Source organism: Macrobrachium nipponense, chromosome 31 (assembly GCF_015104395.2).
Source record: "Macrobrachium nipponense isolate FS-2020 chromosome 31, ASM1510439v2, whole genome shotgun sequence".
NCBI classification, from domain to species: Eukaryota; Metazoa; Arthropoda; class Malacostraca; order Decapoda; family Palaemonidae; genus Macrobrachium; species Macrobrachium nipponense.
Genome location: NC_061093.1, coordinates 12,073,266 through 12,088,303, shown reverse-complemented (window position 1 = coordinate 12,088,303; position 15,038 = coordinate 12,073,266). Strand labels below are relative to the sequence as shown.

The 15,038-nt window shown below is 39.7% G+C and overlaps 1 protein-coding gene across 5 annotated transcripts in view; it reads right to left on the bottom strand.

The window, feature by feature from the left end:
• Window positions 1-15,038, bottom strand: part of LOC135206636 (uncharacterized) — a 247,316-nt gene that overhangs the window by 160,690 nt on the left and 71,588 nt on the right. For 2 of the 5 annotated variants that reach the window (XM_064237979.1, XM_064237984.1), the window contains exon 1: window positions 1,137-1,293. The exons of 1 other annotated variant lie outside the window; for it this stretch is intronic. The gene's annotated coding sequence lies outside the window, so the exon portion shown is untranslated. Of the gene's footprint in view, window positions 1-822; window positions 973-1,012; window positions 1,294-15,038 lie in introns of those variants that run through there. 2 more of the 5 variants (XM_064237982.1, XM_064237980.1) reach the window with 2 other exon arrangements.

Below are 15,038 nucleotides of genomic sequence, written 5' to 3'. Positions count from 1 at the left end.
TTTTAATATTCTTTAATCACATTCAGCCACTGACCTACCCCAAGTTGGGTTAGGTTATGCTTATATATGGCAGACACCTTTGGACCTACCTAGGTTTATTAGGACCAATTTTCTTATGGAGTTAATGATACTAGGTAGTATTAACAAAAAATTGTGTTAAATGCCTAACAATGATATTAGCCTATAGCTGTAAATCATCAACATCAACTAGATGTAGCCTATAATGACACAATAGGCTAATACCTAAATAGCATTTCAAAATGTCTTGGCATAGGGCCAATATAGACCTTAATAATTAACCTAAACAGTAAAATGTACTGCACGGGGAAAACTTAACTACAGTATTCCTAAACCCTATGCTAACCTTCATCCCTGGATTAGGTCTATCATAAAATATCTTTGGCTTATAATCCCACAGGGTATTAGGGTAGGGATATGGTAGACCTAAGAACCACATAAAAAGCCGTGTCCCTATTACTTTGATTAACCGCTTGAATTATTATCCAAAATTACAATTACTTTCAGTCTGGTTTGGAGACTGAGAAATTACGTCTAGGCTAGATAGTTTACAAGGAAAGTATTGGCCAGGCAGACTACTAGGCCTAAGTAGTAGTAGATATCAAAACAGGAGGCTGTTTTCATAGGCTGTGACGAAGAGAGACCAAAGATACCCTACAATATGAAGCGTTCTGATCCCAAATTAAAATATATTTCGGTCTCATAAATTACGTTTAAATTTTAAAAGTAAAATCAAAGCAGTGATCCTCCTTTAGCCTAGTAGCCTATACCTTACTCTAAACCCTTAAGACTTCCAAAACTAACCATCAAAAACAGGCCTATTTCTCCCGATAACCCCACAATAACGAACGACGAAATCGCAAAATGGTTTGGGAGTTTCATCTGAAGAAAAAGAACCAGAAGTTTCATTGAGTATTCATCCGATAATGACATTAGTATTCGGGAATCGGCGGTAGCGGCAACACTACTGAATTGCGGAGGGGTGTGTGCGTACATGCGTATTCTCCCTTCCTTCGTCCGTATCTCCGCCTCTAGGCCTAATTTCCTCCCTCCTGAGCATTTGTAGGCATTTTTCACCAAGGCCATTCATATCTACGTCCCATTTACGCCACACTTACCTCGGAATATGAAGAAAATAGCGGAAGAAACTACAACCATTTCTTGTTTACACAATAAGCAGCGAAACCTTCACCGAAAGACAGGTGTATCGAAACAATAGACTGTCAAGGGAGGATCCGGAGTCTGTTCGACCGTCGACGCATCCGCTAGTGTCAGCGCTTCAGATCCTTTCAAATAAAGATTCAATATAAATTGTTAGAGTTACAAAACTTATAATTCCTATGTCCTTGTGACATCTGATGCTGAAAATACGATTTCTGTTATATGGAATAATATATTGAGCTCAATTAATCCATCCGGAATATCATCACCGCAGGATTTAACTACAATACTCCATATAGCAATACTTTGCAAGGTTCGAAATTATCTAATGTTAATGATTGCAACAAAGTACTTTTCATAAAAAAATTCTTCGTGCAATAGCCGATAAAATGTCTTGAAATTGGATTCGTGCTGAAAGGAGATGATGGCGACGCTATGGCTATCATATCAGATGAAGAGTAAAAAATATTACGGGCAACTCTAAGCTTTTGAGACTTTTAAATAATGAGAGTTGCAAACACCAGATTATTAAACTTTAATTTTACGGTAAACTTGGGTAGGAAATTGTAAGTACACCGTACATTTACCCAAAAAGGCAACTATATCCACATTCTGCAGGATGCTTTGACATATAGGACAAACTTTCACGTGTTATGGAACTGTTGAATTGAATACCATGAAAATTTCCGATAAATAAAAAAAAGAAATATGAGCACTATCATTAAAAGTGGTGTCTACGGAGTCAACAATATAAATTATATGCAGTAAATAAACATAGTTGGAAACTTTCAGAAACCCCTACCACATGGTCTATTTAGCCAGGATGCAATAGGCCTATTCAAGACGCTGCCAGGAGTTCTATCCCTCACTTCTACTTAAAAGATCCAAAGAAGAATGACAACAGGCAATAACTATAAAGTTGAAGTTAAAGACCAAAAAAAAAAAAAAAAAAATTCCCGCCATTTTACTCGGAAAAAAGAACAGTTTACGAAAAATGCTACCTTGGGTGGCAGGTAGTAGTATATCGTTACCCAACTGGAGAAGTCCGTTTACGCAACTTATTTACAGTAGTTGACAGTTGAACTAAGGTGTTACAATATAACACGTGTAACAGCCAACAATTACAGAAGATGGACTTGGATGTTTTACAAGTTCATGACTGAAACGTTTTAAGGTCCCTACAGATAAGAATTTGAAAATCAGCCTTAAAAAACGTTAATATGTGGAATAAAACAAGGTAGTATCTGATACCTAAACCATTTATTTAGTTTGCATTCTTTTGGATCCATCACGGATTATGGAGAAAACGTGGTTTTAAAACTGGGGATTAAATATAGTCCAAACCGATTATGAAGGATACTGAGAGTTGAATGCACTGAAACTGAACGGAGAAAAAACCACATGCACACTATAGGTTAAAAAATATTACATAAGAAAAAAAAAAACAAGACACATCCAAGCAGCAAAATATTTCATCCAGAAGTATGAAACGGTAATAAATACCGTAATATGTCTGATTAGATAAATGTAGTGAAAATAGGATAGTATCTCCTAAGAAATTTAAGTTCTTTTGAGTAAGGTTCAAATATGAGTGTGTTTTTATGCATACAGCAGCACCATTCGAGCATACGGGCCCTGATTTTCCAGTAAGTTTCTCATGAATAAAATTAAAATCATATTAAAACTTTGAAAAATTCAGGTAAATTTATTCAAAACGTTCTAACGTGTGCAAAAATTAACTGTTTAAGAAAACAAACTAAAAACCCAGATAAGAAAGCAGCCCACCTATGGACCAGAAGAGGGGCGATAGGATGGTATACAAAAAATCATGAAGACAAGAGAATAAAGAAAAAACGAAATTAACACAAATGGTTTTTCCTTCTGACTGAGCGAACAGATTTGCCATCATGTTTACAGAGGCTTTGCTAGTTCACCAAGAACAAAAGCTTCTGGGGTATTCTTGTTGAATAAATTTTTTTTTTTCTTTTTTCTTTTTTTGCTCTATCACAGTCCTCCAATTCGACTGGGTGGTATTTATAGAGTGGGGTTCCGGGTTGCATCCTGCCTCCTTAGGAGTCCATCACTTTTCTTACTATCTGCGCCGTTTCTAGGATCACACTCTTCTGCATGAGCCCTGGAGCTACTTCAGCATCTAGTTTTTCTAGATTCCTTTTCAGGGATCTTGGGATCGTGCCTAGTGCTCCTATGATTATGGGTACGATTTCCACTGGCATATCCCATATTCTTCTTATTTCTATTTTCAGATCTTGATACTTATCCATTTTTTCCCTCTCTTTCTCTTCAACTCTGGTGTCCCATGGTATTGCGACATCAATGAGTGATACTTTCTTCTGACTTTGTCAATCAACGTCACGTCTGGTCTAATAATTTGCACGTATCACCCTATCCGTTCTGATACCATAGTCCCAGAGGATCTTCTTTGCCTGATCGTTTTCTATCACTCCCTCAGGTTGGTGCTCGTACCACTTATTACTGCAAGGTAGCTGATGTTTCTTGCACAGGCTCCAGTGGAGGGCTTTTGCCACTGAATCATGCCTCTTTTTGTACTGGTTCTGTGCTAGTGCCGGGCATTCGCTTGCTGTGTGGTTTATGGTTTCATTTTTCGTATTGCACTTCCTACATATGGAGAGATGTTATTTCCGTCTATCGTTCATTGAACATATCTGGTTCTTAGGGCCTGATCTTGTGCCGCTGTTATCATTCCTTCAGTTTCCTTCTTTAGCTCTCCCCGTTGTAGCCATTGCCATGTGTCATCGCTGGCTAGTTCTTTAGTCTGTCTCATGTATTGTCCGTGCATTGGTTTGTTGTGCCAGTCCTCTGTTCTGTCTGTCATTCTCCTGTCTGTATATTTCTGGGTCTTCGTCTACTTTTATTAGTCCTTCTTCCCATGCACTCTTTAGCCACTCGTCTTCACTGGTTTTCAGATATTGCCCCAGTGCTCTGTTCTCGATTTTAACGCAGTCCTCTATACTTAGTAGTCCTCTCCCTCCTTCCTTTCGTGTTATGTATAGTCTGTCCGTATTTGCTCTTGGGTGTAGTGCTTTGTGTATTGTCATATGTTTCCTGGTTTTCTGATCTATGCTGCGGAGTTCTGCCTTCGTCCATTCCACTATTCCTGCGCTGTATCTGATTACTAGCACTGCCGCATGTGTTTTATGGCTTTTATCATATTTCCGGCGTTGAGTTTTGACTTGAGTATCGCCTTGAGTCTCTACATATATTCTTTCCTGATCGTGTCCTTCATCTCTTGGTGTTTTATATCCCCTCCTTCCATTATTCCCAGGTATTTGTATCCTGTCTCATCTATGTGTTTGATGTTGCTCCCATCTGGTAGCTTAATCCCTTCAGTTCTCGTTACTTTGCCTTTTTGTATGTTGACTAAGGAGCATTTTTCTATTCCAAACTCCATCCTGATGTCCCCAGATACAACCATTACAGTCTGGATTAGGGTATCTATTTCCTTGATGCTCTTACCATACAGCTTGATGTCGTCCATGAACATCAGATGGTTGATTCTGTTGCCTCTTTTCTTGAGTTGGTACCCGGCATCCATCTTCTGTAGTACTTTTGTCATGGGAATCATGGCTACTACGAAGAGTAGTGGGGACAGTGAGTCGCCCTGGAAGATCCCTCTCCTGATATTAACCTCTGCTAGTCTTATTCCAGAGCTTGTAAGTATTGTATTCCAGTTGGGCATTGTATTTTTGAGGAAGCTGATGGTGTTTTCCTCTGACCCATATATTTTCAGGCCTTCTATTAGCCATGTGTGTGGTATCATGTCGAAGGCTTTCTTATAGTCTATCCATGCCATGCTTAGATTGGTTTTCCTTCTCCTACTTATTATTATTATTATTATTATTATTATTATTATTATTATTATTATTATTATTATTATTATTATTATTATATTCAGCCCTTACGAGTATCTTGGCGTTACTTATGGAAACTAAGAAGAATCATTTACCACTGGACGCAAAACCCCTTTCTAACACAGGCCTTGAAATAAGGCCAGGGAAAAATGACAAGGCTTAAACCCCAAAAGAAGCTATTTCTTCCCCTTAAAGGACGAAGGGTTATATGAGTGAGAGAAACAGAAAGGAAATTCCAAGGCTCAGTAGTAGAGGGAATGAAACGGAGACACTGAACCGAGCAGCCAATAGTTTACTGATTTCTACGAGGTAAATGTGGGAAGAGGCTGCCTGTCGGGTGTCAGGAGGTCATCTAATATAAGCAGGACGTCTCCTATTCAGCCTAAAGGAGTGGCCGAAATAGTACCTGTAAAACGACAAGAAGACCATAATTAAACTGTATTTTGTTGGGTTAATTGTCTTCAGACTATGTTTACACACACACACACACACACACATATATATATATATATATATCTGTATATTATATATATATATATATTTATATATATATATATACATATATATATATATATATATTATGTATATTATATATATATATATATATATCCGTATATTTTACATATGTATAATATATAAACAAATACCACAGGAAAATGATAGTCAGAAATCCAAGCGCTTTCGTCTTTACTAAGACATTGTCAAGGAGCTCATTGACAATGTCTTAGGAAAGACGAAAGCGCTTGGATTTCTGACTATCATTTTCCTGTGGTATTCGCTTATTTAATGAAGTCACGTGCATCTACTGTGATTTTTAAAGCATGTATAATATATATACTTGCATGTGTGCATAGCAATGGTTCTCAAACTGGCGGGTAACGAGGCACTTTCTAAAAATAATGGTTCTTTGGAGTAAAATCCAGTAAATTTATAAATAATAATAATTAATTAATTATCAAATAATGCAAAGTAAATAGAATCTATTCACTTCTGTATTAACCATTTCAGTATTTGTCTTTCCCTTATTTTATAACTTCACATAAGCGGGGTAGGGGTGATGGTGATCTATCACACCATTGCCGGGGGTAACGATATCAAAAACACTTGAGGACCACAGTGACTGTCTTAGAGAATGCTGGAATAAGAGACTCTGGCGCACTGGAAGTCTGGAACTAGAGAAAAGCATGAGGCTTAAACCGAGGCCTTGGTTAAGCCTACTGAAGTTGCGAACAACCAGAATTTTGTAAACAAGGAGAGTGTCTTGCAAATTTTGGATAAGTTTTCAGAGTTTGACATACTACGCTATTAGTTATTTTTGTTCAATGTTTGGGTATTCATTAAAGATCTCTGACATTTGTAAATAAACCAGTTGTATCATAGATTGTGCAAGATACTGCTGAGCGGGCTTGTCAGCACGCTGACATGCTCCTTTTGATGCAATATTAATGTTAATAAATATTTTTAATTTGATTTTGAATTTGATTATCTTGCAACGTTATTAGGATATCAGATCTACACCAACTACGAAAAATTACGATCAGAATGGAAGAATATCGATCAATGAAATCCCGTTTTACTTAGGAAATATATTGAAAACGTTAAAATTCACTGTAGTTTCAACCTTAACATTACTGTCAGGTAGTTGAATAGTTAACAATTATTGTTAATATGGCAGTTCTGTAATGACCGAAAGTGGCTATTTATGTGTATTTTTTTCTTAACATTCGTAATTTTCCCATTTTGATTTTATCATTCTGTAACCACCTGAAGCGAAGACCAGTTGGTCTTGAAACTGTAATGAATTTGAAGCTTTTTAATGTAATCATAAATATAACGGTATTTCGTTCATTCTTAGCGCAGCAGAAGACGCTTGAATAACAACAAGCGGTTCTGGAAAGGAGGGACAAAGGGATCGAACAACGAGTGACGTGATCGGTATGGTCTTGGCCTGCCAACTCGGTGGCCGAGAGTTCGATTCTCGGACATTTCCCTAAGGGGCCCGATATGCGTATTTCTGGTGATAGAAGTTCATTCTTGACGTGGTTCGGAAGTCACGTAAAGTCGTTGGTTCCGTTGTTGACTAACCACTGGTTCCATGCAACGTTTGTTTGTTTGTATGGTGTTTTACGTTGCACGTTCCATGGAACCAGTGGTTATTCACCAACGGGACCAACGGCTTTACGTGACTTCCGAACCACGTCGAGAGCGAACTTCTATCACCAGAATTACACACCTCTGACTCTTCAATGGAATGCCCGAGAATCGAACTTGCGGCCAACTAGGTGGCATGCCAACATCATACCGACCACGCCACTGAGGCGCTTGTTCCATGCAACGTGAAAAACCGTACAAACAAACAACTACACAAATGGGGAGCATTTGCCATAATAATGAAGGTTAAAATCTGACCGACACCGAAAAATGATGAAGGATCGTACATCAGGCAGCTGAGAACTCTCGAGCACCAAAGGGAGAATTTGTTCTCCGTTACGTCATTCCAGATCTTACAAGTTTCTTTCAAGAGAATCTTGACGAAGGACAGGCGTCGACTCTTTAAACTGATTTTAATGCTGCTTATAATCTGGTCCTTAAGTTGGAAAGGAACTGCTTTCGTAATTGAAATGTTAAGCAGCATATATTTGATGCTGTAATGACTATATAGTAGATTCACGTCAACCGTGAATCTGATGTCTAGGCCAGTCCCTTGCGACGCTCCTGATTGGCTGTTGATAAGCCAATCACAGGGCTGGAATCTCTGTCTCTCTCGAGAGTTCACATAGGCAAGATGTATGTTCAACTTCTCCTGAGGGATACTTTTGAAAGACGTATCCCTCAGAAGAGATGGAACATACATCCTGCCTATGTGAGCTCTCGAGAGAGACAGAGTTTCCAGCCCTGTGATTGGCTTATCAACAGCCAATCAGGAGTGTCGTAAGGGACTGGCCTAGACATCAGATGCACGGTTGATGTGAATCTACTATAGTGTTCCGTAGGATATATATTAGTTCTTTATTTGTTCTCTGGCGTTATAACTTTTTCTGTTGCCTTTTACTGATATTTCTTCATCTCTAGATGCTTCCGCCACTAGTCTCCGTTGCTTGATACAAATATTTATCTTTTTTTTTCTGACTGTTATGAATTTCAACGGCCTTGTGACCGCCATGTAGCATTCTTGCGTCAGCTTCTACCGTCAGCAGTTCTTGTCGCTTTTTATGGAGCCATTTTCAGCAGCTGTCAGCAGTGCTTTTTCATCACCGGCTATTATCAATGATGATAGCCGTTGCTTTCGTATGCAAAATTTTCCTGCTGTTCGTAACGTGTCTTTGTTTGCTTCGGAGTCATATGTAATAGGATTGATTTTACTTTATTTTATCTATATAGATTTTTGGCATTATGCCAAGCACTGGGGAAACTAAGGCCATTTAGCGCTGAAACGGAAATTGGCAGTAAAAGGTTCGAAAGGTGTTACAGGAGGAAAACCTCGCAGCTGCACCAAGAAACAATTGTTAGAGAGGGTGGAGAGTAAGATGGAAGAACGGAGATACAATAAAAAGGAATGGAAGTAGTTGCAGCTAGGGGCCGAATGGACGCTGCAAAGAACCTTAAGCAATGCCTACATTACACCAAATGAGGTGCACTGACGGCACTACCCCCTACGGGGTATGTAATATGATAATCAGTTTCCTGGCGTTAGTTTCAACAATTTCAATCACTATTTTCTTCACAGTCACCTTTGCCAATTCTTTCTCAAGTCATTAAGACAACTAACCAATTTTTCTGCTGGCAATTATCGCTCGACTTTATCACGTTACCATCACATTTCGATTTGGAGCTCAGGCATTACTACAATTTGCCCGTTAATACCAAAAGCATGTTACTTTTATAGTTTTTCCACTATTATTTGTTTCTTGTTTTTGTCATTTATTTAGCATTCCTCGTTGGACGAGTGGATTTCGCGCTCGGCCACCAATCCGGTGGTCCGTAGTTCGATTCTCGGCTCGGCCAACGTGGAACCAGAGGAATTTATTTCTGGTGATAGAAATCAATTTCTCGATATAATGTGGTTCGGATCCCACAATAAGCTGTAGGTCCCGTTGCTAGGTAACCAATTGGTTCCGAGCTACGTAAAAATATCTAATCCTCCGGGTCAGCCCTAGGAGAGCTGTTAATGAGTTCAGTGGTCTGGTAAAACTAAGATATACTCAATGTTTTTGTCATTTATTTACGTACGCGTTACCAATCAATTTCCTTCATATCACTGCTGCTACTCCTCAGTTTTCTATAAGCAAAAAGTTCCTTTAAAAGACGCTCTATAGACTTTTCTACTTATTACTATTTATCGTCATTTGAACCATTGACAAAGTTATTCTTTTAACCCCCCTTGATTTCCCTGTCATCACTCACACCACTTGTATTGAACAGGTTTAAAAGACTACCAGTGTTTAGCACCCGACATGAATCTCAGTGTTTATCAGCATTAAAAAATAAATTTTCAAGATAAATTTTTGGATTGAACGGAATTGAATACAGAATTGACGCCAAAGGCCAAGCACTAGGACCTATGAGGTCCTTCAGCAACGAAGCGGAAATTGACGGTAAAATGTTTGAAAGGCGTAACAGGAGGAAAACCTCAAAGCAGCTGCGCTATGAAACAACTGTTAGGAGAGGGTGGAAAGTAAGACGGAAGAAAGCGAAAATGATGAATGGAGGTACAGCGATGATTCTGAGAAATGGCAGAGACTGCAGACACCAGCAGCAACAAAGCAAACTTCTGGCACGCAGTGTCGGGCCATCAACTGTGTTCCATACAGAAACAGGACCACACAAGAACAGGGGATCATATTTCAGAAGATGGTGAATTTTTCTCTTCCGTGAAAATCTTTATAACTGTGTTGAAACAGGAGGAAAACCAATTGTTAGGAGAGGAGGAAAGTAAGATTAAAGAATGAGAATATGAAAGGAGGTACATTAAAAGGAACGAAAGTGGCTGCAGCTAGGGGTCGAAGGGACGCTGCCAAGAACCTTAAGCCATGCCGGCAGTGTGCCGCATGAGGTGCACTTGCTATTCCATCCATTCTAAAGAGTGATAATGAAGAGAAAGTCTCAGTCATACTGTTTTTAAAAATAATAATAATAATAATAATAATAATAATAATAATAATAATAATAATAATAATAATAATAACTTTTCTTGAAAAAAATAATAATCATAATAATAATAGAAGGTTTTATTGAAAATAATGGCTATTTTGTAGAGAAGTTTCTCTATTCTTCTTATTACTGACTTTTCTTCTATACTCAAGTCTGCTATTAAAACGCCAAATGGAGGATTCATGTAAAAAACGTGGTATTTGTAAAAAATTGAATATATTATACACAATGCAGTACAAATTGGATCTTTAGCCCAATCGACAAAAGATACTAAATGACTTATCGATTACGCTTAAGATCCAATTTGTGCTGTATTTTATATAATATATTCAATTTGACAAATCCCACGTTTTTGACCGGAATCCGCGGGGCATCTGGCGTTTTAACAGCTAACTTGGGTGCAGAAGAAAAGTCAGTAGTAAGAAGAATAGAGAAACTTCTATACAACATAAACTCGGCTGAAATAGCTATCATTTTCAATAAAACCTGTATTAATGAAGGTCTTCCAGCAAATAATATTAACAGTAACTATTCTTGAAATAATAATAATAATAATAATAATAATAATAATAATAATAATAATAATAATTTCTTGGGAGTAGACCCTCTCTCAAACATGTCTTGTTGAAAAGGATTGCTGCATCAGCTCCATTAATTTTGTATAGAGTCTTCTCTATTTTCCTTATTAAGGATTTCTCAATGTTGCTGAAACTGGCAAGCAACGTGCCAAAGGGGATCGTCAAATCCAGTGTAGTCATATTGAATTGTCTTTATTGCTGCTATATACATATATTACTGCTACAGGTTTCTCTCTCTCTCTCTCTCTCTCTGACGTTTCGCCCAGATCTGCCAGGGCATGGTCACAGCGATGGTTGCTGGAGGACTGAATCTTAGTGTTGTTGTTGTTAAAGATTAAGCTGGCTTTATGCCAGCACGAGCTCTTGCTCATAGAGCAGCCCGTAGGAAGTGGTGAGTCCTTCGCTATATATCATAGTCGTGCGGGCGCTCACGGATGCTCCTGCAGGACCCGGAGGGTGCACGACTTTTCATTGGCTGGCGGCCAGGCGTCGGAAATTCTCGAGGCGCGTTGATCTTCTCAGGTGTGTTGCGTCACCTGGAGCCGGGTTTTCATTGGCTGCGACCGTGGTGACGTCACTCCTGGTATTGGTATTTCTACCAACCTCTTCGATATTGGTCCCGTCCTGGGCGCTGGTGTTCTCGTCTGGAGGTGGGGGGGGCTGGGTCTTCCTTACACAGGTGGGCAGCAGGAAGGGTTCCTGTGTCGTATTAAGGAAGGGTTTTTGTTCAAGGATGAATAAAGCCTCAAGGAGGCGTAGGCGTCGCTGATCGGGCTCTTCCAATTATCTTGTGTGTTTTTTTTTTTTTTTTTTTGAGGATATTGTAAAAAACACAAAGATAATTGGAAGAGCCCCCGATCAGCGACGCCTACGCCTCCTGAGGCTTTATCATCCTTGAACAAAAACCCTTCCTTAATACGACACAGGAACCCTTCCTGCTGCCCACCTGTGTAAGGAAGACCCAGCCCCCCCCACCTCCAGACGAGAACACCAGCGCCCAGGACGGGACCAATATCGAAGAGGTTGGTAGAAATACCAATACCAGGAGTGACGTCACCACGGTCGCAGCCAATGAAACCCGGCTCCAGGTGACGCAACACACCTGAGAAGATCAACGCGCCTCGAGAATTTCCGACGCCTGGCCGCCAGCCAATGCAAAAGTCGTGCACCCTCCGGGTCCTGCAGGAGCATCCGTGAGCGCCCGCACGACCATGATATATAGCGAAGGACTCACCACTAAGATGTTACGGGCTGCTCTGTGAGCAAGAGCCCGTGCTGACACAAGGTCAGCTAAATCAAAAACAACAAACAACACTAAGATTCAGTCCTCCAGCAACCATCGCTGTGACCATGCCCTGGCAGATCTGGGCGAAACGTCAGAGAGAGAGAGAGAGAGAGTAAACCTGTAGCAGTTAAATATATGTATATAGCAGCAATAAAGACAATTCAATATGACTACACTGGATTTGACGATCCCCTTTGGCACGTTGCTGCCAGTTTCAGCAACATTGAGAAATCCTTAATAAGGAAAATAGAGAAGACTCTATACAAAATTAATGGAGCTGATGCAGCAATCCTTATCAACAATAATAATAATAAGAATCAGGACCTGAAAATAGAAATAAGAAGGATATGGGATATGCCAGTGGAAATTGTACCTATAATCACTAGGCACGATCCCAAGATCCCTAGAAAGGAACCTGGAAAAACTATATGGCCGAAGTAGCTCCAGGACTCATGTGCTCCAAGAAACAGCACATAGTGAGAAAAGTGAAGGACTCCCAGGAGGCAGGATGCAACCCGGAACCTCACATTATAAAAAAAATATAAAATAAAATAAATATAAAAAAACACCCAGTTAAATTGGAAGACTGTGATAGACCATAATAATATAATAATAACTGTTCTTCAAATAATAATAATAAATAATAATAATAATAATCTAAATAATTAATTAATAATAATAATAATAATCAATTTATTATTATTATTATTATTGATTATTAATTATTATTATTATTATTTGGCCTATCACAGTCCTCAAATTCGACTGGGTGGTATTTTATAGTGTGGGGTTCCGGGTTGCATCCTGCCTCCTTAGGATTCCATCACTTTTCTTACTATGTGCGCCGTTTCTAGGCTCACACTCTTCTGCATGAGTCCTGGAGTACTTCAGCGTCTAGTTTTTCTAGATTCCTTTTCAGGGATCTTTGGATCGTGCCTAGTGCTCCTATGATTATCCTTCTTATTTCTATTTTCAGATCTTGATACTTATCCATTTTTTCCCTCTCTTGCTCTTCGACTCTGGTGTCCCATGGTATTGCCACATCAATGAGTGATACTTTCTTCTTGACTTTGTCAATCAACGTCACGTCTGGTCTATTTGCACGTATCACCCTAATCTGTACTGATACATCAATATCCCCGGTGTTTTTTGCCTGATCGTTTTATCTATCACTCCCTCAGGTTGGTGCTCGTACCACTTATTACTGCAAGGTAGCTGATGTTTCTTGCACAGGCTCCAGTGGAGGGCTTTTGCCACTGAATCATGCCTCTTTTTGTACTGGTTCTGTGCAAGTGCCGGGCATTCGCTTGCTATGTGGTTTATGGTTTCATTTATCGTATTGCACTTCCTACATATGGGAGAGATGTTATTTCCGTCTATCGTTCTTTGGACATATCTGGTTCTTAGGGCCTGATCTTGTGCCGCTGTTATCATTCCTTCCGTTTCCTTCTTTAGCTCTCCCCTCTGTAGCCATTGCCATGTGTCATGCTGCTAGTTCTTTAGTCTGTCTCATGTATTGTCCGTGCATTGGTTTGTTGTGCCAGTCCTCTGTTCTGTCTGTCATTCTCCTGTCTCTGTATATTTCTGGGTCTTCGTTTTACTTTTATTAGTCCTTCTTCCCATGACTCTTTAGCCACTCGTCTTCACTGGTTTTCAGATATTGCCCCAGTGCTCTGTTTTCGATGTTGACGCAGTCCTCTATACTTAGTAGTCCTCTCCCTCCTTCCTTTCGTGTTATGTATAGTCTGTCCGTATTTGCTCTTGGGTGTAGTGCTTTGTGTATTGTCATATATGTTTCCTGGTTTTCTGATCTATGCTGCGGAGTTCTGCTTCGTCCATTCCACTATTCCTGCGCTGTATCTGATTACTGGCACTGCCCATGTGTTTATGGCTTTTATCATATTTCCGGCGTTGAGTTTTGACTTGAGTATCGCCTTGAGTCTCTGCATATATTCTTTCCTGATCGTGTCCTTCATCTCTTGGTGTTTTGTATCCCCTCCTATTATTCCCAGGTATTTGTATCCAGTCTCATCTATGTGTTTGATGTTGCTCCCATCTGGTAGCTTTATCTCATCAGTTCTCTTGACTTTGGGCCTTTTGTATGTTGACTAAGGCGCATTTTTCTATTTCCAAACTCCATCCTGATGTCCCCAGATACAACCCTTACAGTCTGGATTAGGGTATCTATTTCCTTGATGCTCTTACCATACAGCTTGATGTCGTCCATGAACATCAGATGGTTGATTCTGTTGCCTCTTTTCTTGAGTTGGTACCCGGCATCCATCTTCTGTAGTACTTGTCATGGGAATCATGGCTACTACGAAGAGTGGTGGGGACAGTGAGTCGCCTGGATGATCCCCTCTCCTGATATTAACCTCTGCTAGTCTTATTCCAGAGCTTGTAAGTATTGTATTCCCAGTTGCGCAATTGTATTTTGAGGAAGCTGATGGTGTTTTCCTCTGCCCCATATATTTTCAGGCATTCTATTAGCCATGTGTGTGGTATCATGTCGAAGGCTTTCTTATAGTCTATCTATGCCATGCTCAGGTTGGTTTTCCTTCTCCTACTGTTCTTCATTACCATTTTGTCTATCAGGAGCTGGTCTTTTGTGCCCCTACACTTCCTTCTGCAGCCTTTCTGTTGGTGGGGGATGGTGTTTGTCTCCTCTAGGTATGTAATTGTATAGCCTTTCACTGATGATACCTGTTAGTAACTTCCACATTATTGGTAGGCAGGTGATAGGCCTGTAGTTACTGGCTATATTTCCCTTACTCTTGTCTTTTTGTACTAAGGATGTTCTTCCTGTGGTCATCCATTTGGGTGCACTGTGATTTGAGATATAATGCTGGAGTTGTTCTGCTATTCGTGGGTGTCGGGCCTTGAAGTTTTTCAGCCAGTATCCATGGACTTCATCGGGACCTGGGGCTTTCCAGTTTGGCATTTTCTTTAGTTGGT